This window comes from Talpa europaea (assembly GCF_964194135.1).
Source record: "Talpa europaea genome assembly, chromosome: 1".
Lineage (NCBI taxonomy): Eukaryota > Metazoa > Chordata > Mammalia > Eulipotyphla > Talpidae > Talpa > Talpa europaea.
The window spans coordinates 101756175-101782655 of NC_140073.1; the positions used below are offsets into that span (position 1 = coordinate 101756175).

Genomic DNA, 26481 nt, shown 5'->3' on the forward strand with positions numbered 1-26481 from the left:
TTAAAAATTGTTAAACTTCTAAGTACAAGTGAGTAATTTGGTATTTGGATGAAATCTAAATACTTAGGTGTTACATTTTATGACTTAATTTTATTGCTCTTCTTTTGAATAATTTTCTCATTGTGCAGATTTTCTGCCCAAGTGCCACTGGGTCAATTGAATCTCAGCAATTTGTTAAAACAGGCAAACAAACAAACACACAAACCCTACAGTGTTCTAAAAAGCACAGTAGGGGGTAAGGATATAAAGACTAATAGGTCCCTGCCTTCAGGAGTTTGTAGATAGTGAGTCATAAACACTAAACACAACTATAATAGAATGTGGCAAGTAGTGAGTGTCATGGGGAGTTGAAAGAGAGATGAAGGAAACATACATTATTTTGCCATGGGTTCAGGCAGCAGTGTATTTTAAGCTGAGTTGGGAGAGGAAAGGAGAGACTAGATGGGGAGCTAGGAAATTATGCAAAAGTGGCATAGGAGGTAGACCTTGAAGACTGGGCACAGCAGGGGAAAGGTCTTTTCAGGCAAAGAAAACAACATACGCAGAGGTAGGAAGGCAGAAAGCAAAAAGTATGCTTGAGTGATACAAAATAGTTCATTTTTCACATTAGGATTATTGGGGTAATTCAGATGACCGCGGGAAAAGTTTGTGGGGACCAGATAGTGCAGTTTTGAATGTTAGATTATGATTTCTAATTTGAGGACATTTCTGTGCTGATCAACTTACTCTTGAAATAAAATAAAATAAACAAAAGAGCAGTACCTATATTTTGCAATCATTCTCAGAGCTCTAACCCTCTTGAGACTGTGAAATGAAAATTAAATTCCTGAGTAGATTTAGTAGTTAGTAGACAAGGTAGGGGGTAAAAGCAAAATGAAAGATTTTAATAAGATTCTCTATCAAAATTGCACGTGAGAGCATTTCTCAGTCTATCCACAACCACTCAGAAGTCCTAGATTTCAGATCATAGGAGACCTCCTGCTTGTCCCTGATGTAAACTCTGTTTTATTGGTAGGTAATCTGATTTAGTTTTGGATTTATTTTTGACATTTCCTAGACCAAGGACAATTTAGAAGGATCATTTTAATACAATGAAATGCCTGTCACTATGGTGAATATTTGGATAAAAAGGCCTTTGCTTCAGGCTAAATTGTAAATAGGGATTGCTATTGATAATTATGGAAGTCACAGTGACATATTATCTTTTCTCTGTTCATTTAAAAATGATCAACAGTTATTGCTAATTTTATATATCACCTTTGAATTTTCTAGTTCATATACCTGAAGCATTTCAGTGTTGCTCAAGGTTAGTGAAAAAGCTGGGTAACACCAAGAGCAAATTTCCTTTAGGTATGATAGCTGGGATATGACTTGGTATTAAACCCAGGAAGAAGATAAATGTACACATGGAAATTGTGGGGTAAATGAAATTAAATACTTTCATTTAGTACATTGTCCTTATAAAGTATGTCAGAAGTAAAACTCATGGAATTCCACAAGTGTGAATTAAAATTAAGCCACGCACAATTGCTCTCTGGCCTATATTTAGAACAATAGCATACCCATTGAGAACTGAGAATATTTCTGTAGAAGTCTGCATATTTCAAAACCCCACTTTCTAACAGTTCTAGTGAGATTTTACTCATTAATCCTTATGACTTCATATTGCCTGGAAAAGAGCTACCCATATAATACCCCACAAATTTCAAGTAGTTGTTGTATAAACAGATTAATTTCTGGGAAAAATCTTAGAGAGATGATTAGGCGCTGGATAGCTTTAATTTTTTAAAAAATTTAAACATTTTCTTTCTCAAAAAGCAGAAAAACAACATTTAGTGAATCAGTTCTTCAAGCCTTCTAAAAGTGATGATACAGGAATATAAATTTTAAAAAATAATGGAAAAGTCCTTCTTCAAATCCCCCTACCTTTCTTTTTAAAAAATCTGAGTTCTCTACTTAGTCCTTTCATTTTTAATTGTATCATTTTTTTTTTTATTGCTGTTACGTTGGTTTACAACACTGTATGATTTAGGGGCTGAGGACCACACCTTTTCAGATGTATGTTACCACATCACACTCACCATCCAAACACCCACAGTCCTTTTTCTAAAAGGCAACAGAGCCTTATTTCAATGAAATATATGACAAAATGTGCTGCATGTAAATGTATACCATCTGTTACCTCCCAATTTCTTTTTCTTTCAAATTTTACTCAGTCTGATATGTATAGAGACTTGATTTAATGAGTCTATTGTGTAGTGTGGAGGGAGGCTGTAGAGCACAGTAGTTAAGAGAGTCCTGATGCTGGACTCCTCTGTTTGGATCTCTTGACCTTTAATTTATGGGCAATATTTATTTTAGTGACGTTACCTTCTTTCTCTTTGCCTCAGTATTGCTCTCTGTAAAATGGGGGTACTAATATGCTGCTCTGTAGAGTTGTAGTTAGAAAAATGAGTTAATGAAATAATGCAAGTAAGGTACTTGAAGTAATGACTACTTACCAAATATTATTTTAATTACTGTAGGTGAAGTTGAGGACAAAGCTACGAAAATATGAAAGATGTAAAACAAATCTGTCACTTCAAATAATTTACATTATAGTATACATGAAGTATAATGTATTTGGGTATATATTTAAAGTATACTATATACACACATATTTAGGACATATATGTCTATACACACATTCATTATACTTAATGTATAGCACACTTAAATAAATAAAAAATGTCCTTGCTTTAGGTCAAAATTACCAGCAAAGGATAGGATTTACATGGGATTCAAACTAGAAAGTGTAGTTCTAAAGGTCTTGCTCTTAGCCACGTTGTATTCTGTTTAGGATTACATCCATCTGAACTAGATGGCCGTGTGTAAATCAGTGCATCCTAGTAGCAAACTGTGAAAGACTTCATGGAAGAGGTGTGACTTCACTTTCATTATATTCTTTTCTGGTTTCTCTTCCACTGCAAATAATATGTATGACGTTATTAGCACAATTCTTGCCATAGGTCTCAATAAATTATAGTTGTTATTATCTTAATTGCTCTGATATTTTTTTCTTACTCTCCCCTAACTGGTGCAACCTGTTTGAAAACCACAAATCTCAGTGATTCTTAATTGTGACTATGCATCAAATGTTTAGCTTTTTATAAACACTGATGGCCCAAACTTATCTTAGAAGTACTAAATGAAGTCTATGGAGATAGAACAAAGGCTTCTATATTTACAAAAGCTTCTCAGATGAGTCTGATGGGCAGTCAAAATTGAGAACTATGACTTTCCATACTGATGAGTTCCAAATTTATAGTTCAAATCTACATCTAACCTCTGTCTAGTGTACCAGACATTGCATCCTGGTAGATATCTGCTCATCTCTCTTATAAATATGTAAAACTTGGTACTTCCTAAAGTTACTGGTTTCTTTTCAAAACCTTTTTGTATTTCTTAGCATGATAACCTGGTAGTCATCTTTAACTTTTTTATACCAACCTAGATCCAATTACTCACCAATTATGTAGATCCTTATCCTGCTCTTTTGTTCCATCACCTATTTTTTTTGACCTTCATGTGAGTTCCCATTCATTTCTCACTTGGACTATTATCATTTCTTTCTGGTATTTTTTTTTATTCCTATCACCCATCCCTAAAGCAATCTACCTACCATTCAGCTGCCACAGTACTCTTTCAAAAATGTAAACCAGGAGCAAGCTTGATTAACTAATTCAAAGCCTCATAGTACATTATTATAATTACTTTTTTTCCCTGATCTCTTATTTGGATCTTCTACATTTCTCCTATAAGTGAAACCATCTGATATTTTTCTTTTTCTTTCTGGCTTATTTCATTGAGCATGATCCCTTCCAGCTCCATCCATGTTGTTGCAAATGGCATGAGTTTATCTTTTTTGATGGCTGAATAATATTCCATTGTGTGTATATACCACATCTTCTCATTCTGCAGGTGGGGAGAAGGGAGTAAGATCAAAACAGGGGTGGAAAGAGCATAAGGGACTATGGTGATGGTACATGGGTGAATGGGTAGTGGGAATTTCACAGGGACTCTAACTGAGATGAAAATGCATACATTGTACAAAAATGAAAAACAATGTAAAAATATATAAAATAATAAAAAAGGCTCATAATACCTTCAAGATAATTTTAAGAGCTTTTTGTATGACATATAAGACCTGTATTACCAATAAGTCTTATTTCCTGCCACATCCTAACATATGCCCTTCACTCTACTGATACTGAATCATTTGCCGTTTCACTACAAGTTCATTCACTGCTCATTTATATGGCTTAATGAGTGCTTGATGAACACCTAGTATGGGCTAAATGGTGGAGATTCAGCATTGAACAAGATAGATAAAATCTTTAATTAGGAAGAGTTGGCAAAAAATTAAGAGCCACCTGAGTTTAACCAAAGAGAAATGAAAGTAAAGGTTGCTATGTGAGTCTGAAATAGACAATTTATTAAATCTGGGGATTACATTTGGGAATTACATTTCCAGCTTTGTTGGAGTATTAATTGACAAATAAAATTGTATGTTTTTGGTGTACACTGTGATGATTTGATATACATGTACTTTGTGAAATGACTATCTCAAGACAATTAAGTTCTGCTCGTTTAACAAATTTCAAATGTATGACACAGCATTGTTAAGCATAGTCATCATGTTGGATGTTAGACCCCTAGAATTTATTCATGTTATCACTGAAAGTTTATGCTTTTTGACCAACATATCCCCATTTCTTCTACCTCCCATCTCAAATAACTATCATTCCACTCTCTGCTTTTATGAATTTTTTTAGATTCCACAGATAAATGATATCTTACAGTACTTCTCTTCCTATATCGGTCTTAATTCACTTAATAACAATGTCCTTTAGATTCAGCCATGTTTTTGTAAATGGCAGGATTTCCTTATTTTTAAAGGCTGAATAATAGTCTATTGAATTTTATTGTATTATAAAAACATCACATCTTCTTTATCCATCATCTATTGTGGCTATTGTGTGGCAATGAGCATACGAGTGCAGGTAGGGCTTTAAGCTAGTTCTTACACTTCCTTTGGCTATAAACCCAAAAGTGGGATTGGTGGATCATATGGTAGTTCTATTTTAAATTTTTTGAGGAATGAGAAGTGACATTTAAACTTAGTCATTTTTAAACTTAGAGCTCAGGCTCTCAAACCTTTGAAAATGCTGTTCTTTCTGCCTATAGTACCTTTGGCCCCTTCTTTCTCTCTCTTTTTTTTTTTTCTTTTTCTTTTTCTTTTTCTTTTTTTTTCTTTTTTTCTTTCTTTTTTTTTTTTTTGCCTGGTGAAATATTTCTTATACCTCAAGATTTATTTAGATTAAGCAGTGCCTCTGTTTGAAATATTCCCTTGCCCATTTAAAGGGGGTTAAGTGTTTTTTTCCTTATTTCTTATGGATTCCAGCATTTATCTTAATTCAAGTACAGTGCAAATCACACTGTGATCATTGATCTTCCTGTCTTGACTGAACTGTTTGAAAACAAAGGGAGCACTATTGCAGTGCCTGGCACATGAAACTACTAAGAAATTTTGTTGAGTAACAAAATGGGAAATGAGTATGAAATGTTCATGGAAAAATATGACCTAAGTTACTTTGGGCGCTATTAGGAATTCTTATTAACTAAGGTGTATAAGTAGGATTGGAACAGACACTGAAGTGTCTTGAAGTTAAAGAATTTTAGTTTATGCTTAACTAATACCTTTGTAGTATATTGGTTAAGAGTATTGATATTTCTTCAAACCCAATCTCCATCTCTTAGTAAGTGAGGGTTACTGGAAAAGCTTCTTAGCTTCTTTAAGTCACAGAACCCTCATCTATTTTTAAGATTTTAACTAAAGCTGCGAGAAATTCTAGCACTGTTCCTGGCACATTGTAAGCCTTACAATGAGTGTTAGTTCTCATTATCACTACAATTATATGCAACAATGAGAAAAATCAGACAGCTAAGGGACTCACATTTTCAGAATTTAGAGTTAAAATTATCCAGTATTCGACCATTCAGAAGGCAACCAGAAAACCAAAATTTTAGTTTTATTTCTGGTTCTTCTGTTGGCTTATTGGATAACTTGAAATGTATTTTAATTCACTTATAAGAAATTACAGTGAAAGTATTAGTATTAAGCTTAAAATCCCTGGTTTTTATAACTATTTGAGATGTCTAAAGAAAAAAATGTTGAATAAAAAAGAAAGGGAATTTAGATCTTTTGAAGGTACTGCATTCAGGCAAGCTTTTGTACAAGTTATCTCAACTGCCTGGAATCCTGCTTCTTCCTACCACCTTGATAATCTTAATTGTTTTATAAAGCGCAGTTAAATTATCATTTAGTGGGATTAGGCATACATTTAAATATCCCTTAGAAAACAATCTACTACTGGTATAACATTCACCATGTATATAACATTTGAAAACATACGTGTTTTATGTCTTGTCCATTTGAATGTGAAGTTCCAGAAGGCAAGTATATCTTTTAGTTAATAATCTCATCTACCTAAAACAGGCTCTAGTATATGTTAAATGATTAATAAATATTGATTCAATAAATAGATTATGTTATATAAATATAAGAACATGGAAGTTTGCTTTGGGACAGCAAAATTTTTTCCGAAGCTTATTCAGGTTGTTTACTATGAACAGGAGATTGAAAAAGAGTATTATCTCTCACAGGAACTGTAATAGTGGCAGAATAAATTTTAGTAATTGAATAATTATAAGCAAGAATTTATTGCCCTGGTTGAGATGTTCTGAAATATAGTAAAGTTAAAGATGGTCTATAGTAAATGCATATATGTACATATAGATATAGTAAATCTAAATAAATATAATAAATGTAAAACTAGGAGACTTTAGGTAAAACAATCAGAAAAATAATAGTTATTATTCCTTTCTACCAAAATCCTATTAAAAACAATTAAGAATATTTTTGAACTCTTTCTCTCTGCCAAAATTAGATGTAGGTGGAGAGAAGGGGAGTGAAAAAAGCAGTGACAAAATTGTGTGAGCAGAAGGAAAATGGAAAATACTTGGCTCACAGAATATAGAATTGTAAGCGGGCACTGGCAATACTAAGAATCAGCCCATTTACAATGAAGCATCATGGAAAGGGCTCAGATACCCATGAAAGAATCAAACTGAGCATCATTTCAGAATCCAATCACATTTTCATATCTTTGCCTTTCTTCATTTTAACCAATCAGCAAATTTCCCATTTTAACTCAAGAAAGCCATTTCTATGAAATGGCTTAAACAGAATCTCATTGGATTGCATAACCCCAGAAATATTGAAGTGGAAAAACAGTTTCTTAAGAACAGCTGGATTCATGGACATCTCTGGTGGCCTAGGGGTTAACTCTTAACACTATCGCTGCTATGGCCTGCGTTCCATACCCAGCCAGAGAGCTAACCCACATATGGCACAGAAGAAATCTGCCTGTTCTACTCCCCACTCTGTCTCTGGTGAATCTTCTCACCCCCTGCACCTTTGGCCTACACCCCAGTTCTTCTACGGGGGAAAAAATAATTTAAAAAGAGTTGGATTCGGTAAGAATGTTGTGATCTCCACTCTTCCTCCATTTTACTTTTAGAAGGCTGGCAGCCAGGACATCATCCTCCAATCAGTCAGGGTATTGGAAGATCCAATTGAACTTAGCAAACTTAAAAGAAAAACCCCTAATACACTGATATAGAATTTTCATCTTTGCAAATCTGCAAGTCAAATCATTTACAGTATGCTTAACCTTGGCAAGTCCCCTCCACATACTCAGGGCTTTCAATTAGCTTTTCAGTTCATACTCAAATATGAGAAGACAACCAAAGATAATGAGACCTCTAAGGAAAACTTCTGATATATAAGATAGAATCCAAAATAAATAGAAAAAAGAAAACTGTTGGGAGCAACAAACATTAACAGGAGAAGAAAAGTTTCCATACTCTGTCAATATATTTTTGTTCAATAGGGTTTCAATTTTATAACATGAAAAAGTTATAGAGACCTATCACATAACAATATGTATATAATTAACATTATACTATGCAATTAAAAAGTTACAGAAATAGTCCTACAAAAATTTTATTGCAATATCTATATGGTTTTATTTTTATTGCTTCCTTCTCCATAATGTTTATCCTGTCTTTTAGACATTTTTCATTGTTTTTTTTCTCACATTACAGTCTTCATCCCTTTTTATTTTTAAATCTCAGCTCTCATTTACCTATTTCTGTAGTAAAGAATACCTTCTTTACTCTGTTGTCTCAGCTAATCCTTTAAGACCCATTTTTATTTAATTAGAGATGTTCTAGTAATCAACTGTAGTTTAAAAGCAGACTTTTAAATAAGTACCATGTTTACTAATTTGATGCACTAAGCACCAAAGAAAATAATTAATTTATTCACTATCATGCTTTTTAAAAATTTCCAACATTTAATTTCTATAAATATAAATATTGAAAAATTATATTAGTGAGAAATTAGATAAAAGTCCAATTGGCCAATACTATGAGAACAATTAAGAAAACTTGATGATATCAGCCTGATGAAATACTATGCAACAATTAGAAAGTATAATTTTGAGAAGTATAAATACACATGTTTGTTTTCTTGTTAGTCTTGTTCATCTCCCTATAGTCCAGGAAGAGAAAGAGGACAATATGATTTTGTGAACATATAATATCAATCACAGTTTAAGATTAAAAAAATCAAAATATGTAACTATGTGCATATTTGTTCTTATATGCATAGATTAGATAAAATGTAGAAAATTATAAGATTTCAGAAAGAACACTTAAATTTCAATTTTTTTCTACACATAAAATTTCTATTACTGTTAATGTTATTTATGTGGTATGTAAATCTGGAGAAAAATGGCTGAGCTTTGGAGAAAATGAGGCAGTAAGTGACATGGTAGAAAGATAATGAATTTTAAAATCATATAACATTTTGATTTAAACCCTAATCCTGCCTAAAGTTGGTGGAGCAATTTATAATCTTGGACAAGTCATTTAGCTTTTCTTAACTGAACCAAATTCCTCACCTTTGAAGTTGGCATAAACATATTTACCTTCTACAACTGTTAGGAGGATTATATAAAATAAAGTATATTTACTTAACTAACACTAATATAGAACTCCCAGGTACTGCTTTAAGCATTTTAGCAAAATGTAACTCATTTAATCTTCATAATTATAGGAAGCAAATAACATAATCCCCATTTTTCAAATGAGGAAAATGAGGCACAAAGAACTTACACAAAGTCACATGGTTAAATAAGCATTAATTTGAACCTAGGGTGGTCTGGTTTCAGAGCTTTTCTTAGCCACACTATTTCCTGTCATGGATATCAGATTAGTGCCTGTTGATAGAAGGAATTTAATAAATGAGAGGTATTTATAGCTATAATGCTAGCTATAAATTAGTTTTGACTGCTTCCTTTCTATACTAAGTAGAGGGACAGATTAATCACATTTCTAAAAATTGGTACTTGGTGCTTCTAACTTGTAGAAGAAATTCTCACATTAAATTATATTCAAACTCAATTCATGCAATAGATGGGTTTGGTCTTGTGAAAAAATAAATAATTGAGAAAATTTAGGAAATTATCCACCAAAAGTGTTATATACATTTCTACTTATCCTTTCCCTTTTACTCATTTCTTATTTAAACTATAATAAACTATAATTCTATTTTCTTCATATTGAGGTTATTTTAATTTTCTTTTTCTGTATCCCTTGAATTTTGAAGTAATTTGAAATAATTTGAAGAGCACAGGTAGTGTGTGTGTATGTATATAAAATAAAGGGGAAAATAAATAAAGTGGCCTTCCATACTGCCTCAACTACTTTTGGCATTTGTAAATTTGGAAAATCACTTTCATTAAAGTTGCTATTATATGCAACACCATTATTTTGATAAATTGTATTGCTCCTCAACTTTCTAATTTATTAGTGGTATGGTAAAACATTACTAATAAACAATGACTGAGGTACAAAAAATTATATAACAGTCTCAAGAATTATGCTGATTTCTGTTTTCCATGCTATGTGCCTACAAACTTAACTTGATATTTATTGTGGCTTCCAGATTACTCAGAGTACATTTATATAACATACTTGCAATGTATATGGATGTATATTGGTACTCTAAGTACTGATTTGAAAACTTGAAGCAACATGACATTTTATTTCATGTTTTTCTCTTTTGCTTCTGTTTTATTAAAATAGAAATCCATTTTAAAGTGATCGTTGAAATTTATGCCATTACATTTAAGCTAAAAATAAGCAAAGTTAAAAAAAAAATTTACAAAATCACCAAACTAGCTAGCCTTGGTTACTTCACTTTAGAAGTTATTTAGACACTTATCTTTTTAAAAAAGATTTATTTATGTATTTATTTATACAAGATCTGGGGAACAGTCCAGATGTGTGAGGGGTGAGAGGATTTACCAGAGACAGAGTGGGGAACAGAACAGGCAGACTGACTGAAATATACTGCTAAGGGGAGCCGCAGGCGAGGCAGGAGAGGTCTGCTGTGTCATGTGGGTTGCTCCCTGGCCAGCTGGGGATTGAATTTGTGCTGCAGAGGCTGTGGAGAGCCTCATAGGTTGTGCCTTAACCCCTTGTGCCACCAGGGAGACCCTAGACACTTATCTTTAAAAAAATATTTCATATTGGGCCTCCCCTGGTGGCGCAGGCGGTTGAACGCAGCGCTGTGAAGCTGTCTGCAGCCTCTGCAGCGCTGGTTCAATCCTGGTCGGCCGGCGAGGGTCCCACATGGCACGGCAGACCTCTCCTATCTCGCCCGCTGTTCCTCTCAGCAGTGTATTTCATCAGTCTGCCTGTTCTGTTCCCCACTCTGTCTCTGGTGAATCCTCTCACCCTCCCGTACATCTAGCCTATACCCCGGTTCTTGTGTAAAATGAATAAATAAATCTTAAAAAAAAAGAGACAATTCCTTATAAAAAATATTTCATATTGCTGTAACATTGATTTATATTGCTGTTTGTATTTTGGAGGTATAGGATCTCCTCCTTCAGGTGTTGTTGCCATAGTGTACCTGCCACCAAGGCACTCGTACATAGTCCAGCATCATAGTCCATTGTGCTCCTTCCTCACTTTGTTCTTGTCCTTCCCTCTCTTTCTCGGTTTGCCTGCGTTCTATGGTCAGCTTTCAAGGACTGATTTTTTTTAATTTTAATTTTTAATTTTTTTACAACATTATTCATTTTTGAACAATATTTGCTCCCCCCTCAGTTGCAGTCCCCATAGTTTCCTTCACCAGTGCACCCGTGCGCCATCACCTCAGTCCCTGTGTTCCTCCCTTCCTCCCTCTTCTTCCTCTCCCTCCTCCTCCCATGCAGTATGTCTCCGATTTATAATTTTCCATTTTTGCTTTGTAGTGTTTTGTACCATTATTATTATTATTTTTTTTACACTGATCCTATTTGGTTCCCCTATATTCCTGTTATAAGTGAAACCATCTGATATTTTTCTTTTTCCTTCTGGCTTATTTCACTGAGCATAATTCCTTCTAGCTCCATCCATGTTGCTGCAAATGGCATGAGTTTATATTTTTTGATTGCTGAATAATATTCCATTGTGTATATATATATGCCACATCTTCTTGATCCAGTCATCTATTTTGGGGCATTTGGGTTGTTTCCAGGTTTTACCTATTGTAAATGGTGCTGCAATAAACATAGGGGTACAGGTGTTCTTTTGAATCAATGTTTCTGTGTCCTTTGGGTAGATCCCTAGGAGTGGAATTGCTGGGTCGTGTGGTAGCTCCATTTTTAGTAGACTGAGGAACCTCCAGACAGTCTCCATAGTGGGTGGACCAGTTTGCACTCCCACCAGCAATGTAGGAGAGTTCCTTTTTCACCACATACTTGCCAACATTTGTTGTTGCTTGTTTTTTTGATATGTGCCATTCTTACTGGGGTCAGGTGATATCTCAGTGAGGTTTTGATTTGAATTTCCCTGATTATAAGGGATGTTGAACATTATTTCATATGCCTATTGACCTTTTGCATTTTTTTAGTTGGTGTTTCATATATCTCACTTTATTTACAGCAATTCCTTTAGCACTTCTTTCATGTGTAGCTTGGTGCTGATAAATTTTTTAGATTTTGCTTTTCAGTGACACTTCTTGTCCTTCTCTCTGTCTTGAGTCTTAATTTGTGGGATCAAGGATTCTAGACTGGGAATCTTTTTCTTTGAGTACTTTAAGTATCTCCTATCATTCCCTTCTTGTTTGAAGGTTTTACTGAAAAGTCTGGAAATAGTGAGTTGTTGTTCCCTTATAAGTTACTCTTTTTTCTCTCAAAATTTTTGTCTTCATCAGCTTTCCACACTTTTATTATTATGTATCTTGGAATGTGTTTGTTTGGTATTACTGTGTTTGGAAATCTTTGGGCTTCCTGGGTCAGGACACAGGTTTGTTTCCTGATATGCTTCTCAGCAACTATTTCTTTAAATAAATTTTGACTTTCTGTTCTCTTTCTTGGACCCATGTGTTGCAGATGTTATTTCTCTCTGTTTTCCCAATGAGATTTTACACTATTGTCATTAGTTTTTTCTATTTGTCATTGTATTTTTGTATTCTACAACATTATGCTTTTGAGCTTGATAATTCTCTCCATTGCTTGTGGTTAATTGCTGTTGAGGCTCTGTTGTATTTTTTTAATTTCAGTTTTGTTTTAGGTACAGTGGTTCTGATTATAACAGTCTGATATTTTCTTGTTCTTTATTCTGTTCTGCTGGATTCAGACTTCTTTTTTTTTTCTCTCCAGCATTTGTGTTATATTCTGTCTCTTCATTTTTAGTTTTCATGGCTTGTAATAGGGATAAATTTTCAGACTGCTGCCTTGTTTATATGGCTGAAGAACTTTTACTGGCAAAAGGTAATTGGTAGAGAGGAACTAGTGCATAGTGCATTGTAGGATATTTTCTAGTGCGCCTTAAGGATTCAAGTTTCCTACTGTGTTGCAGGTGCCAGAGTTTCATAGTGGGAATACGCAGCAATCCCTCTCTTTGTCCAACTCCTTGGCTTACTGTCTTATATGGTCTCATTCTAGCCTCAACCTCTCAGCCATGGTAGAGCACTGAGTGCAGCATTGGTTAGAGATTTTAGTTGAGACAGAGCCACAAACTTGGATTTGATCTCTTTGTTTTCCAGTACAGAGTATTACCCTGGGGTGCTTGCATCTCTTAATAAGATACAGATGATTAAGTTGGTTAGTAAAGCATTTGGTTTTGTCTTGGTTTTGTCTCTAGGTGGGAATAAAGCAGGTGTTTAATTGCCGTGGATTGTAAATAATAACCTCTTCTATGAGGTGACACAGTGATTTAACCTGACTCATCTCACTTATTTGGTCTCCAACTACATTGGGAGATTAAGAGCCTGAGGCTCAAACCAATAATTTATCACTGTGTACCCTTCCTACTATAGTGGTCCAGTGCTGCACCCTCTGTCTTGCATGCTAAGTCTGTGTACTCCCTTTTCCAGTGCAGTGTCAGGTCTCCAAAACCTTAGATGTGGGCTTCTGGCCCTGAGTTAACAGCAGCATAGGGGCTCCATATAGCAGATTCCTGTCACTCTTGTGACTGCCACAAAATCTCTGCAAACACAGTTCATTTACACTTTCATATTCTTTTTTCTGCCAAACCATTACTCCTGTTGAATGCTGTATTTGTCCATTTATATTTCACGGTTCAAAGGTTATTGACTTTGCTCTACTGCAATTTATTTGTGAATATATGGAGACAAAGATTGCAACTTCATTCTCTTGCTGTGTTGATGGATTTCCCTAGACGTTCCTTTAGAAAGGATATGTTGGTGATAAATTCTCTGTTTCTGTTCATCTGCAATATCTTTCTTGAATGATTGATTAGCTGGGTGTACACTTCTAGATTACCAATAAGTTTTTCCTTAGTATCCTGAAGATATTATTTTATTGTATTCCAATTTCTGCACTTGCTAGTTTGTCATTCCCTTGTAGGTAAATCTTTTTATTTCCTCAGTGCTTTAAAAATGTGTCATTCTTGAGTTTCACATGATGTATGTGAGTGTGACTTATCTTTTAATTATCCTGTTTGTGATTCATTGTGATTCTTGAATCCAAGGATGAAGATCTTATATCACCTATTATTTTCAAACTACTCCTCTTCCATTCTCACTAATCTTATCTTGCAGAATGCCAAGGAAGTATAGTTTAGAGTTTCTTATATTATCCTCCATTAAACAATTATCTGATATTTTCATGAACTTGTCATTCTGTGCTATATTCTATATTTCTTTTTAAAAATCCTTTATTTTATTGTTAATTCCTCAGTCAGTTATATGTCTACATAAATTTGGGGCTACATTTTTAACTCCTTCACATGCTTTACTCACCCTTCACCAAACCTCCCCTACCAATGCCCCATCCTCTTACTCCCCTTCTATTCTCCACCCCCCTCATGCCTTTCTCTCTGGTAACCAATAAAATTTCATCTTTTTAAAATAGCATTGTGTATATATACACCACATCTTCTTGTTCATTTATTCATCAATGGCTGCTTAGATCGTTTCCATACCTTGGCTATTGAGAATAATGCTGTGCCCAGTTCACTAAACCTTTTATCATGTGTCAGGCCTTTTGTTTTAATCCTCACGGATTAAATTTTAAGAAATACATATACACATGTATATATGTTTATATACACCCACACACTTACACACATATGAATGTATGTATGTGATATGACTTTTTCCTTGAGTTCTAGTTCCACTTTTTTCATATCAGCATTTCTAATCCTGTCCTAGATATTAGGAGGTTTTCTACCCAGGTAAGGAAAACCAAATCAACTAAACTGTCTTGACAGTTTAATATCAAGTTAGAATTGCTCTGGGACCCACTAATATCTTTAACCTTTATTATCTGTATATCTGTCAAAGATACATTGATATTTTAAAAAATCTGCTCAAATATCTTTTAATACTTACTGACTTTCTCAAAAAAATAGCAGCCTCTATGAATTTCTTTCACAACACCATTGTATATTATATTTAATATAAAATCTGTAAACCTCTAGAGGGAAGGAACCATGACTTATTGAGTTTTGTGGCCCCGATAGAACATATGATATAAATAATAGCAATAACAAATAATAACTGAACACATGCCTGACAAATTCAAGAACTTTACATGTATTAATAAGTTACTTGAGCCCCAGAGAGTTTACATAAGATGCCCAAAGTCACATGGCTAGGAATTAATTGTGATGAAACTTGAATCCAGATGGTACATGCCCCCATGTAGGAACTGTCAGCATCTATCCAACACTGCCTTTCTGTCGATCTCTTAAATGGGAGTATCAGCAGCAAAGTGATAGTAATATCAGCAAGAACTTGGACTTGAGCACCAAATAAGCTCATGGGGATTTGGCAGATGCTTTGAGAAGGACACAGTGGGACAAATGAGGAAGGCCTGCAAGACAGATGGAGCCTTGTAGGGCATTCATGAGCAAGCAACATGAAGAGAGTAAGACAGCATGAAGCAGCAGTAAGGAAAAATTAAAGGAGTAATATTTTCTGGGTATGAAATTGGGTTCATAGGCAGAACTGAGACTCTGGAAAGACTTAAGGGCAAGGCAGGAATGAAGTCCAGAATTCAAACCAAATAAACCAATCTAGAGGATTAGGTCAGCAAACAAGAACTCAATTATGCAGGTACCACTACCCTTTAAATGCCTTTTAAATTTGGCTAACTAAAACTTCTTAAATTCTCAAACTCTCTATCTTTAAATTATCAGATAGGAGAAATAGTATTCTTTGGGTCACAGTGGCAGTAATAGTATAATTGTTGTCACTTCTCATCCAGATTAGGCTTTTGGACACTCTGACTTTCAGCAAAATCACATATAATGAAAGTGGGTTTTCACATAAAATCATTTGTTCAACTTTAGCCTGGATTTTTTTTCTTATTAAACTTAAAATAATGTTATTCGATGACCCGCTGTGCAATACTATATATTGGGATGAAATTAATCTTGAGACAGAAATAGTTTAGTACTGGAAGACTTTCACCTGTGAATGTTTTAATCCTGCTTTTGACTCAGACTATTTTATATTAACAAATGAACACCCTTGACCTACCCATGTGGCTTCTCAACTTGTCTTTAAAGTTTTCAATGGTGGAGTTTTTCCCAAGTAAACAAGATGAGAAAAATCTTGATGAAAAGTTTACACGTTCTTATCCCTTTTCTTAGCACAGAGGATTTTTCCCTCCAATTCTTAGTCTCAGTTCTATTTTTTTCTTACATGTGTAAAGATGAAATAACACATTTACTCTGCATAAGTAAATGAAACCTAATTTTTACTTCCCCAATTAGATACTTTAGAAAGAAACTCAACTTCTTTATTAAAAATACATTGGGAAGATGGAATCGAATAGAAAATCCAGAAATAAACCCACAGATTTATGGTCAACTAATCTTTGACAAAGGAGCAAAGACTATGCATTGGAGCAAAGAAAGTTTGTTCAATAAATGGTGCTGGGAAAACTGGGTCGCTACATGCAAAAGAATGAAGCTTGACCACCACCTCACACCATACACAAAAATCAACTCAAAATGGATTAAAGAACTAGACATAAGACCTGAAACCATAAAATATATAGAAGGAAATATAGGCGAAACACTACGTGATTTGCACATCAAAGACATCTTTACAGACATATCACCCAAAGCAGTGATAGTGAAGGCAAAGATAAACAGCTGGGACTATATCAAATTAAAGAGCTTTTGCACAGCAAAAGAGACAATAACAAAAACAAAGAGAAACCCCACCAACTGGGAGAACATTTTTGCACCCAACACTAATGATAAAGGACTGATCACAAAAATCTGCAAAGAGCTGATGAGACTCAACAACAACAAAGAAAATAATCCAGTCAAAAAATGGGCAGAAGAGCTTAAAAGAAACTTCTCTGAAGAGGAAATGCAAATGGCCAACAGGCATATGAAAAAATGTTCAACATCACTTGTCATCAGGGAAATGCAAATCAAAACTACCATGAGATACCATCTTACACCAGTGAGAATGGCACATATTAAAAAAACTAGCAACAACAAATGTTGGCGAGGGTGTGGAGAAAAAGGAACTCTTCTGCACTGTTGGTGGGAGTGCAAACTGGTCCAACCACTGTGGAAAGCTGTGTGGAGATTTCTGGACCTACTAAACATAGAGCTTCCATATGACCCAGCAATTCCACTCCTAGGTATTTACCCAAAGGACACAGAAACATCAATTCCAAAGAACACCTGCACCCCTATGTTTATAGCAGCACTGTTTACAATAGCTAAGCTTTGGAAACAACCCAAATGCCCAAAAATAGATGACTGGATCAAGAAGATGTGGTACATATATACCATGGAATATTACTCAGCATTCAAAAAAGATAAACACATGCAATTTGCTGCAACATGGATGGCGCTGGAAGGGATCATGCTCAGCGAAATAAGCCAAAAAGAAAAAGAAAAATACCGGATGGTCTCACTCATAGCAGGAATCTAGAAAACTTAAATAATGGACCAGGAAAATGAATAACTATAAGAAAGTGAAAATCAAAATCAACAAAAAACTATGAACCAGAGACACTTTTAGGGGGGCGGGGGCGGGAGGGGAGGGATTGGGGTCAGAATGGGGGGCTGCAATTGTATGGGGAATATAACAATAAAATTTATAAAAAAAAAAAAAATTTAAAAGAATGTTTCTAGCAGTGGTGAGATATTTTACATTCATAAAAATAATAAAATATTTTCATTACCAAAAAAAAAAAATACATTGGGAAGAAAAAAATTATTATACTTTACAAGAAATATGTTTTATATGATTTAACACAGTATATTAGATAGAGTTAACTTGTATTACATATGTTTTATAATTTATACCAGATTTTAAATACCTATTAAGGTAATATGCCAGAAAAAAATAGATGGGTTCTTTTATTTTAAGAAAATATAGTATGCTAAGTTAAATTCAAAGTTAAGCCTGACAATCTCCCTAATGAACACTGATGCAAAAATCCTCAATAAAATTTTAGCTATCAGAATCCAACAATGTATCCATAAGATAATTCACCACGACCAAGTTGGATTCATTCCAGGGGCACAAGGATGGTTTAACATCCGAAAATCAATCAACGTTATCCAACACATCAACAAAAAGAAATATAAAAACCATATGATAATATCAATAGATGCTGAGAAAGCTTTCGACAAAGTGCAACACCCATTCATGATAAAAGCCCTTGAAATTCTTGGGATACAAGGAACATACCTCAACATCATAAAGGCCATCTATGACAAGCCAACAGCCAGTATCATTCTCAATGGTGAAAAGCTGAAAGCAATTCCATTAAGATCTGGAACAAGACAAGGATGTCCACTCTCACCATTGCTTTTCAATATAATACTGGAAGTCCTAGCCAGGGCAATAAGACAAGAGAAAGACATCCAAGGAATCCAAATAGGAAAAGAAGAAGTCAAACTATCACTATTTGCAGACGATATGATATTATACATAGAGAACCCCAAAAACTCCACAGAAAAGCTAATTCAACTCATCAATCAGTTCAGTAAAGTGGCAGGATACAAAATCAACACGCAAAAGTCAGTAGCCTTCCTATACACAAACAATAAATCTGAAGAAGAAGAAATCAAAAAGACCATCCCTTTTGTTATTGAAACAAAAAAAATCAAATATTTGGGAATAAATCTAACAAAAGAGGTAAAGGACCTATACAAAGAAAACTATAAAACACTGTTAAAAGAAATAGAAGAAGACACAAAGAAATGGAGAGACATCCCCTGCTCATGGATTGGAAGAATAAACATTATTAAAATGGCCATCCTTCCAAAAGCAATATACAGATTCAATGCTATTCCAATCAAAATTTCAATGTCATTCTTCAAAGAAATAGAACAATTATTGATGAAATTCATATGGAATCACAAAAAACCCCGAATAGCCAAAGCTCTCCTGAAAAAAAAAGAAGGGAATGGAGGCATCAGACTCCCAGACTTCAAACTATACTACAAAGCCATAATCATCAAAACCGCATGGTATTGGAACAAGAACAGACATACAGACCAATGGAATCGAATAGAAAATCCAGAAATAAACCCACAGGTTTATGGTCAACTAATCTTTGACAAAGGAGCAAAGACTATGCATTGGAGCAAAGAAAGTTTGTTCAATAAATGGTGCTGGGAAAACTGGGTCGCTACATGCAAAAGAATGAAGCTTGACCACCACCTCACACCATACACAAAAATCAACTCAAAATGGATTAAAGAACTAGACATAAGACCTGAAACCATAAAATATATAGAAGGAAATATAGGCGAAACACTACGTGACTTACACATCAAAGACATCTTTACAGACACATCACCCAAAGCAGTGATAGTGAAGGCAAAGATAAACAGCTGGGACTATATCAAATTAAAGAGCTTTTGCACAGCAAAAGAGACAATAACAAAAACAAAGAGAAACCCCACCAACTGGGAGAACATTTTTGCACCCAACACTAATGATAAAGGACTGATCACAAAAATCTGCAAAGAGCTGATGAGTCTCAACAACAACAAAGAAAATAATCCAGTCAAAAAATGGGCAGAAGAGCTTAAAAGAAACTTCTCTGAAGAGGAAATGCAAATGGCCAACAGGCATATGAAAAAATGTTCAACATCACTTGTCATCAGGGAAATGCTAATCAAAACTACCATGAGATACCATCTTACACCAGTGAGAATGGCACATATTAAAAAAACTAGCAACAACAAATGTTGGCGAGGGTGTGGAGAAAAAGGAACTCTTCTGCACTGTTGGTGGGAGTGCAAACTGGTCCAACCACTGTGGAAAGCTGTGTGGAGATTTCTGGACCTACTAAACATAGAGCTTCCATATGACCCAGCAATTCCACTCCTAGGTATTTACCCAAAGGACACAGAAACATCAATTCCAAAGAACACCTGCACCCCTATGTTTATAGCAGCACTGTTTACAATAGCTAAGCTTTGGAAACAACCCAAATGCCCAAAAATAGATGACTGGATCAAGAAGATGTGGTACATATATACCATGGAATATTACTCAGCATTCAAAAAAGATAAACACATGCAATTTGCTGCAACATGGATGGCGCTGGAAGGGATCATGCTCAGCGAAATAAGCCAAAAAGAAAAAGAAAAATACCGGATGGTCTCACTCATAGCAGGAATCTAGAAAACTTAAATAAGGGACCAGGAAAATGAATAACTATAAGAAAGTGAAAATCAAAATCAACAAAAAACTATGAACCAGAGACACTTTTAGGGGGGCGGGGGTGGGAGGGGAGGGATTGGGGTCAGAATGGGGGGCTGCAATTGTATGGGGAATATAACAATAAAATTTATAAAAAAAAAAAAATAAAAAAAAATAAACCCTTGCACCACCAAAAAAAAAAAAAAAAAAAAAAAAACAAAGTTAAGCCTGATTTATGCTTAGATTCCAGCTAAAGTATTTATTGAATGCTTGTGATCTGTCCATCACCCAGCCCATGTTTTCATGTATATTGTCCAGTTTAGTACAGCATCATACAATTAGTGGTTAAAGTTTACCTTTTTATACTTGTATTGTACTTTAGCTTACATGGTAATGATAATGCAACACTTCCATAGTAAATATAGATTTATATATTGAATATTAAAATTATCAAATCTAAATGTTAATGTATATATTTTAAAATTAAATAATTTTAAATCAAAAGTCTTGAGGAGATGGATAAGGAAACCAGAAATTAAGATTTTTGCATCTGTTATTTAATGAAACAGTAGAATGCATTATTAAAGCTGACTGGAAAGAATGTGGTTTGTGAGGTGTTTTAAATTTGGAAAATTCATATTTTAACTTAAGTGAAACTAGCAAAATCAACCTTGGTTTTTGAATTATTTTAGGATTAATAAGAATTGATCAAGTTGAAGCCTTTGGAAATAATAAATACTTAAAAACTAACTTGCAGATCATGTTTGTAAAATACATGTGTCTACTTTTGGTATTCCTTAAATCAATAATAGAGACTGCTCCATTCATGTTAAGATATTAATACCACAGTTTACAAACTCTTTTGAAAAGTAGTTTCTGCTTGGATATCCATATGTAGTAATATATGCATGCATTTCTTGGGTTATGAGGAAAATTCTTCACAAGTATTAAATACTCACATTTGATTATTTACTTTTTCACTCTCACATATCTAGAAGTTCATTCTATACCCTGCTGTTAATTTCTCTCTCAGAGATTAAACATTCTTTAGTTAATCATGCCATTGAGAGTTCTTTAATGACACAGGGGCACTTCTCCACCATTTTTTCTCTAGACTTTATTCAACAGTATTTTTTGGATACATGTTTCTTGCTCAAAGTTATGTATGTTGATTGCCATTTTTATTATATGTCTGTCTCCACAAAAGTTTATGTCATGGATTTTTATTTATTTATTTTTTAAAGATTCTATTTATTTATTTGTTTGTTTGTTTGTTTGTTTATACAAGCACTGGGTACAGTCAGAAGCGCGGGAGGGTGAGAGAATTCACCAGAGCCAGAGCGGGGAGCAGAGCAGGCAGAAGGACCGAAGTACACTGCTAAGGGGAGCAGCGGGTGGCAGGAGAGGTCTGCGCGACATGTGGGACCCTCCTCTGGTGGCCGGGGAGCAGCCGAGGATCGAACCGGTGCTGCAGAGGCTGTGGGCAGCTTTGCAACCCAGCGCTCAACCGCTGCGCCACCGGGGAGGCCCATGTCATGGATTTTTAATCACCAAAACAATTGTTGTTCATATATTTATGTCAGTATCATAGCAGGAAACAAATGGTCACTCAAAAGTGATGCAAAAAAGAGTTTAATGAATGAATCATTTTTAAAGTTACAGTCAGTGTAAAGGGAAATCAAGTAGGGTTAGTAAAGTTCCAGGAACCTGTAATAATTAGAAACTTTCACTACTCTTTGGCCTAAAGGAGAGGGCTGTGGGAGCAGTTAATTAAAACTGACAAGATCTGGGCCTCCCCTGGTGGCGCAGCAGTTGAGCGCTGGGCTGCAAAGCTGCCCGCAGCCCCTGCAGCGCCAGTTCGATCCCCGGCCACCAGTGAAGGTCCCACATGGTGTGGCAGACCTCTCCTGCTGTGCCTGCTGCTCCCCTCAGCAGTGTATTCCGTCGGTCTGCCTGCTCTGTTCCCCGCTCTGGCTCTGGTGAATTCTCTCACCCTCTCTTGCTTCTGACTGTACCCAGTGCTTGTATAAATAAATAAATAAATCTTTAAAAAAACAAAACAAAACCAAAAAACTGACAAGATCTGTGGCTGTGGAAGGGTTAGATGACAAGAGTTTTGGTCCTTGATAGAGAAAGGCCACTATGGTCAAATTATGGCACAACTGGATTGGTGTCTTTCTCTTCCCAGCCCTGTCATCTCTCTTTGGCTAAACTCAGTCAGAAGCTAGAAGGAAGGGGAACTTGTCTGCTATAGTCCATAAAGACATAGAGCATGGTGGAATGAGTAGAAAGTGAATTTGGCATGACTAATTGAGACTATGCAACACAGTGTACCATCCTAATATCTAAGAAAAAGTTACCTTTTAAAAAAAAGATCTGTTAAATAGTTGTAGGGGAAAAAGAATTCTAAACTGAAAGGGAACTACTTTCCCTTTCATTAATCCATTCCCATATGAGATGAGAATAGCAAAAGGATATGAAAAAAAAAAAAAGGGTTTTTTTGGTCCATTGGTTTACTGTTAGGTTTTGGTTTATAAAACTAGAAAAAGTTTTTTAATTGAAGACTGTATAAAAGTTATGGTAAATCACAATAATGCATTTTTACATATTCATGGTGTACTTGATGACATTCATGAACAAGTGTAGAAGAAATTGTTAACATTTTTATCTGAATATTTTAAAACAAATGTGCTAGTGCTCATTAGTTGCTCTTTCATGAGAAAGTATGTTGGTTCAAAGTGAGGTTTAAATGTGAACATTGAGTTAGAAAGTTCTGTTCTAATGACAGAAAAACTCTTCCCTTTGAAAACTTTATTTGGAGGTATATATGATTCCAATTTATATGTACATACCAGTTTAAATGTTTACATACATTTGAACCCAAAGCATAAATGTCTTGGTGTTTAGAAGTAATCAAATTGTAGAAAATCATAGAATACATTTGGGTCATGCAAATCACATGAAATTGGTCTTTAACTGAATACAAATTCAATTTACTTATAAGCAGGGTTTAAATGGAGAGGATCTTAGATAATAGTATTCTTTCTTGAAAAACATGAAAGATATGTACTTCAGTACTTCAGTGGTGCTGGGAAGAGGAAACCATTACTCTCTTGATGGAAGGAAGGAAAAATGGGTGGAAGGAAGAGAAAGTCATAGTTGTTCAAAAGATTTATGACTTATGCGAGTACAGTATATCCCTAAACTTAACATGACAGAAACTTAAAAAAATAAAATATTGGTTTGAAAAGTAATCAATTAAAAGTTATTCATTTGGTTAGAGGTTTATGTAAATGGGCTTAAGATGTAATTTCTTTGTGAATTAGTTACTGTTACAGAGCCACCGTCTATACCAGTGCTGTCAAAATTGCAAGTGACAGCCCATTTTTCAGTCATGAAAAAAAATTTAATGATTAGTGACAAACACTACATGATTTCACTCATGTGTGGTACATAAACAAAACAAATAAACTAGATGAAAGAAAATTAAACCTTTAGATCAACTACTGATTACCAGAAGGCATGGGGAAAGGTATAAGATGAATAAGTTGGTGGACAGAATTGTACATTCAGTGGTGAACTTAATGTAGTATACACATGTTGATTTATGATTATGGGCACCTGTAATATATAATATAAAGCAATGTTACTTCAACAACATATTTAAAGGATTCAAACAAATAAACTGAAAATGAAATAGCTAGAATGGAAAGTATCAGTACATTGTTCATGATAAGGGTAAATATTGGTTTGTGAAACTTTTGTTTTGACTACTCATACATGAATATGGGTCTTGCCAAAAAAGATTTTTTTAAAAGATTTATTTATTTATACAAGAACTGGGGTACAGGCCAGAGGTGTGGAGGGTGAGAGAATTCACCAGAGACAGAGCAGGGAACAGAACAGGCAGAATGACAGAAATACACTGCTGAGGGAAGCAGCAGGTGAGGCAGGAGAGGTCTGCCGTGCCATGTGGTCATCTCCCTGACCAGCGAGACTTGAACTCATGCTGCAGAGTCTGTGGACAGCTTTACAGCGCTGTGTGCAACCCGCTGTGCCACCAGGGAGGTTCCCCCCCCCCCAATTTTTTAATCGTCTTCTGCTATTTACCAGAATCAATCATCTTTTAAATGTTTGTTCAATTGTATAGCAAGGATAAATTCTATTGAGTGGGAAGCCAATATATTTTTTAATCTTCCTACACAGTGCTAAAATTAGTTCCTAAGTGAGTAATATGTGTGGAAAGTAGGGTGCCTTAACATATTTGATATTGAGCAAATCTAATGAAAGTAATATAACAAAGTGAAATTAGTGTTTATCTTATTGGTTTGGGATTACCACTTGGAATGGTACCCAGTGTCACATATCCCTCTGCAGTCCCTTAATCACATCCCATGTTCGCTTGCTCTTGGTAATGGGGGGAAGGAAAGTACTCTATTAAAATCTTGAATAATATTGAAATGATCTATTGAACTACAACCAAAGCAAAAGAATGCCACTATATGTATTAGTATTAATTTGTATATTGGGAATTTTCAGTCTTTAAGATCATGCATTTAATGTTATTATAGAACATCTGGGGAGGATTTAAAGAGGATATTGTCTATTAAACTTCAAAGAGAGTCACTTACATTGAACTGCATTAATATTCTAGTTTCTAGTTCTAGTTCTTTTTTTCTTCCAAAGAAATGTTGAAAAATAGGTCACTTCTACTTGTGACTTATATGGGAATTAAATCAACTCTTCCTTTTTTAGATTCCATTTTAGTGCAAAATTTTATTTTATCTCAATATTTTGACATTATTCAATAGAATTATCTTTTATATGTCTATAAGTTGAAAATTGATTCAGTTCCTTGAAATTAAAATTAAATATTGTATAGGGGAAATATTTTATATCCTATATAAAGTTTTCCAATTTATAGTTTTAAGGGACAGTCATTGTATAATATAGTGGAATAGTGCTCCTTCTGACCTTTTGAAATGGTTACATGACTTAGCTTTTGGCATTCTTCCAATTAGCACCCTAGAGGGCAGAGATGCATTCCAATGTGATATATATTTGAATATATCCTGCTTAGAGCATCCCTTTGATTTTTGAATGTATCAAGAACAGATTTTAAATAGGCTGAAACTTGTAATTGTCTGTTTCAAGAAAATTATGTTATTCCCATCTTTAGTTTATGCTATTGATATTATCGCTCAAACCAACAGATATTTAAAACTTGTCAAACAGGAGTAATGGGTTCTGAATCCATTCTTAATTTTCATTTGTTTTCCCTTATTTTTTCTCATTCATAGTGTAAATTTCTTTAACTCTGATTTCATACTTTGCCCTCACCTGTCTCAGCACATGTTGTTAGAAAGACACAGAACTATAGGCTACAAAATCCATTTTCCTACTGTATATTTCGTTCATGTGATGCACATGCAAGTTGATCATTCTAGGTTGAAATATGTCTATAATCCTACAGCTGAAAGAAGTACTGATTTGTAAAAGATAGAGGTCACATATTTATCAATGTTATGTTCAGGAATTAAAAAAGATTTCAAAGGAGAAACATCTTTTATTTTCCCAATAGACATATAAGAATAGATTTAGAAATACATCTTGGAAAATTCATTCATCTTTCATTTCTCCTTTTATGTTGCTCAATAACTTTTAAAACAATTTAATGTATGTGTGCATATCCAGATAAGTTAGAAATAATTTGCATTTCATTTGAATATTTTATCTATTCCTGTATGGCCAAAATGGATCATCTCATCCTAATTATTTTATTGAATACCAAATGGGTCAGTGTATTGTTTGAGCATGTGTACAGTGTTCAGAGGTCAGAACTTCTCTCCAGTCATTCTAAAAGGGTAAAAATATATATGGAAACTGAATGAAAGTTTAATGCACATGACTGTAATTATAGTTTAATTTGAATAAAATGCATTGTACTGAAACAAAGTAATTAGAATTATAGTTTACCTAATTGCTACTAATTGCTTTCAAGAGATTAGATCTCCCAACCCCATTTTTAATGGCAGTGGAATTTTTTCATCCTTCTGTGGCATTAGTAGTGTTAATACTAATGATTTTCATATTTTCCTTGTATGGTTCAAAATGTCAACTTGTTAACAAGAATTATCAGGGATAAATGCATATTACTAAAT

At 34.5% G+C, this 26481-nt stretch overlaps 1 protein-coding gene across 8 annotated transcripts in view; it reads left to right on the forward strand.

The window, feature by feature from the left end:
* The window catches only part of SLC4A10 (solute carrier family 4 member 10), a gene marked incomplete at both ends in the record, with an annotated part of 269813 nt that overhangs the window by 75995 nt on the left and 167337 nt on the right, over positions 1 to 26481 (forward strand). The window lies entirely within an intron of this gene.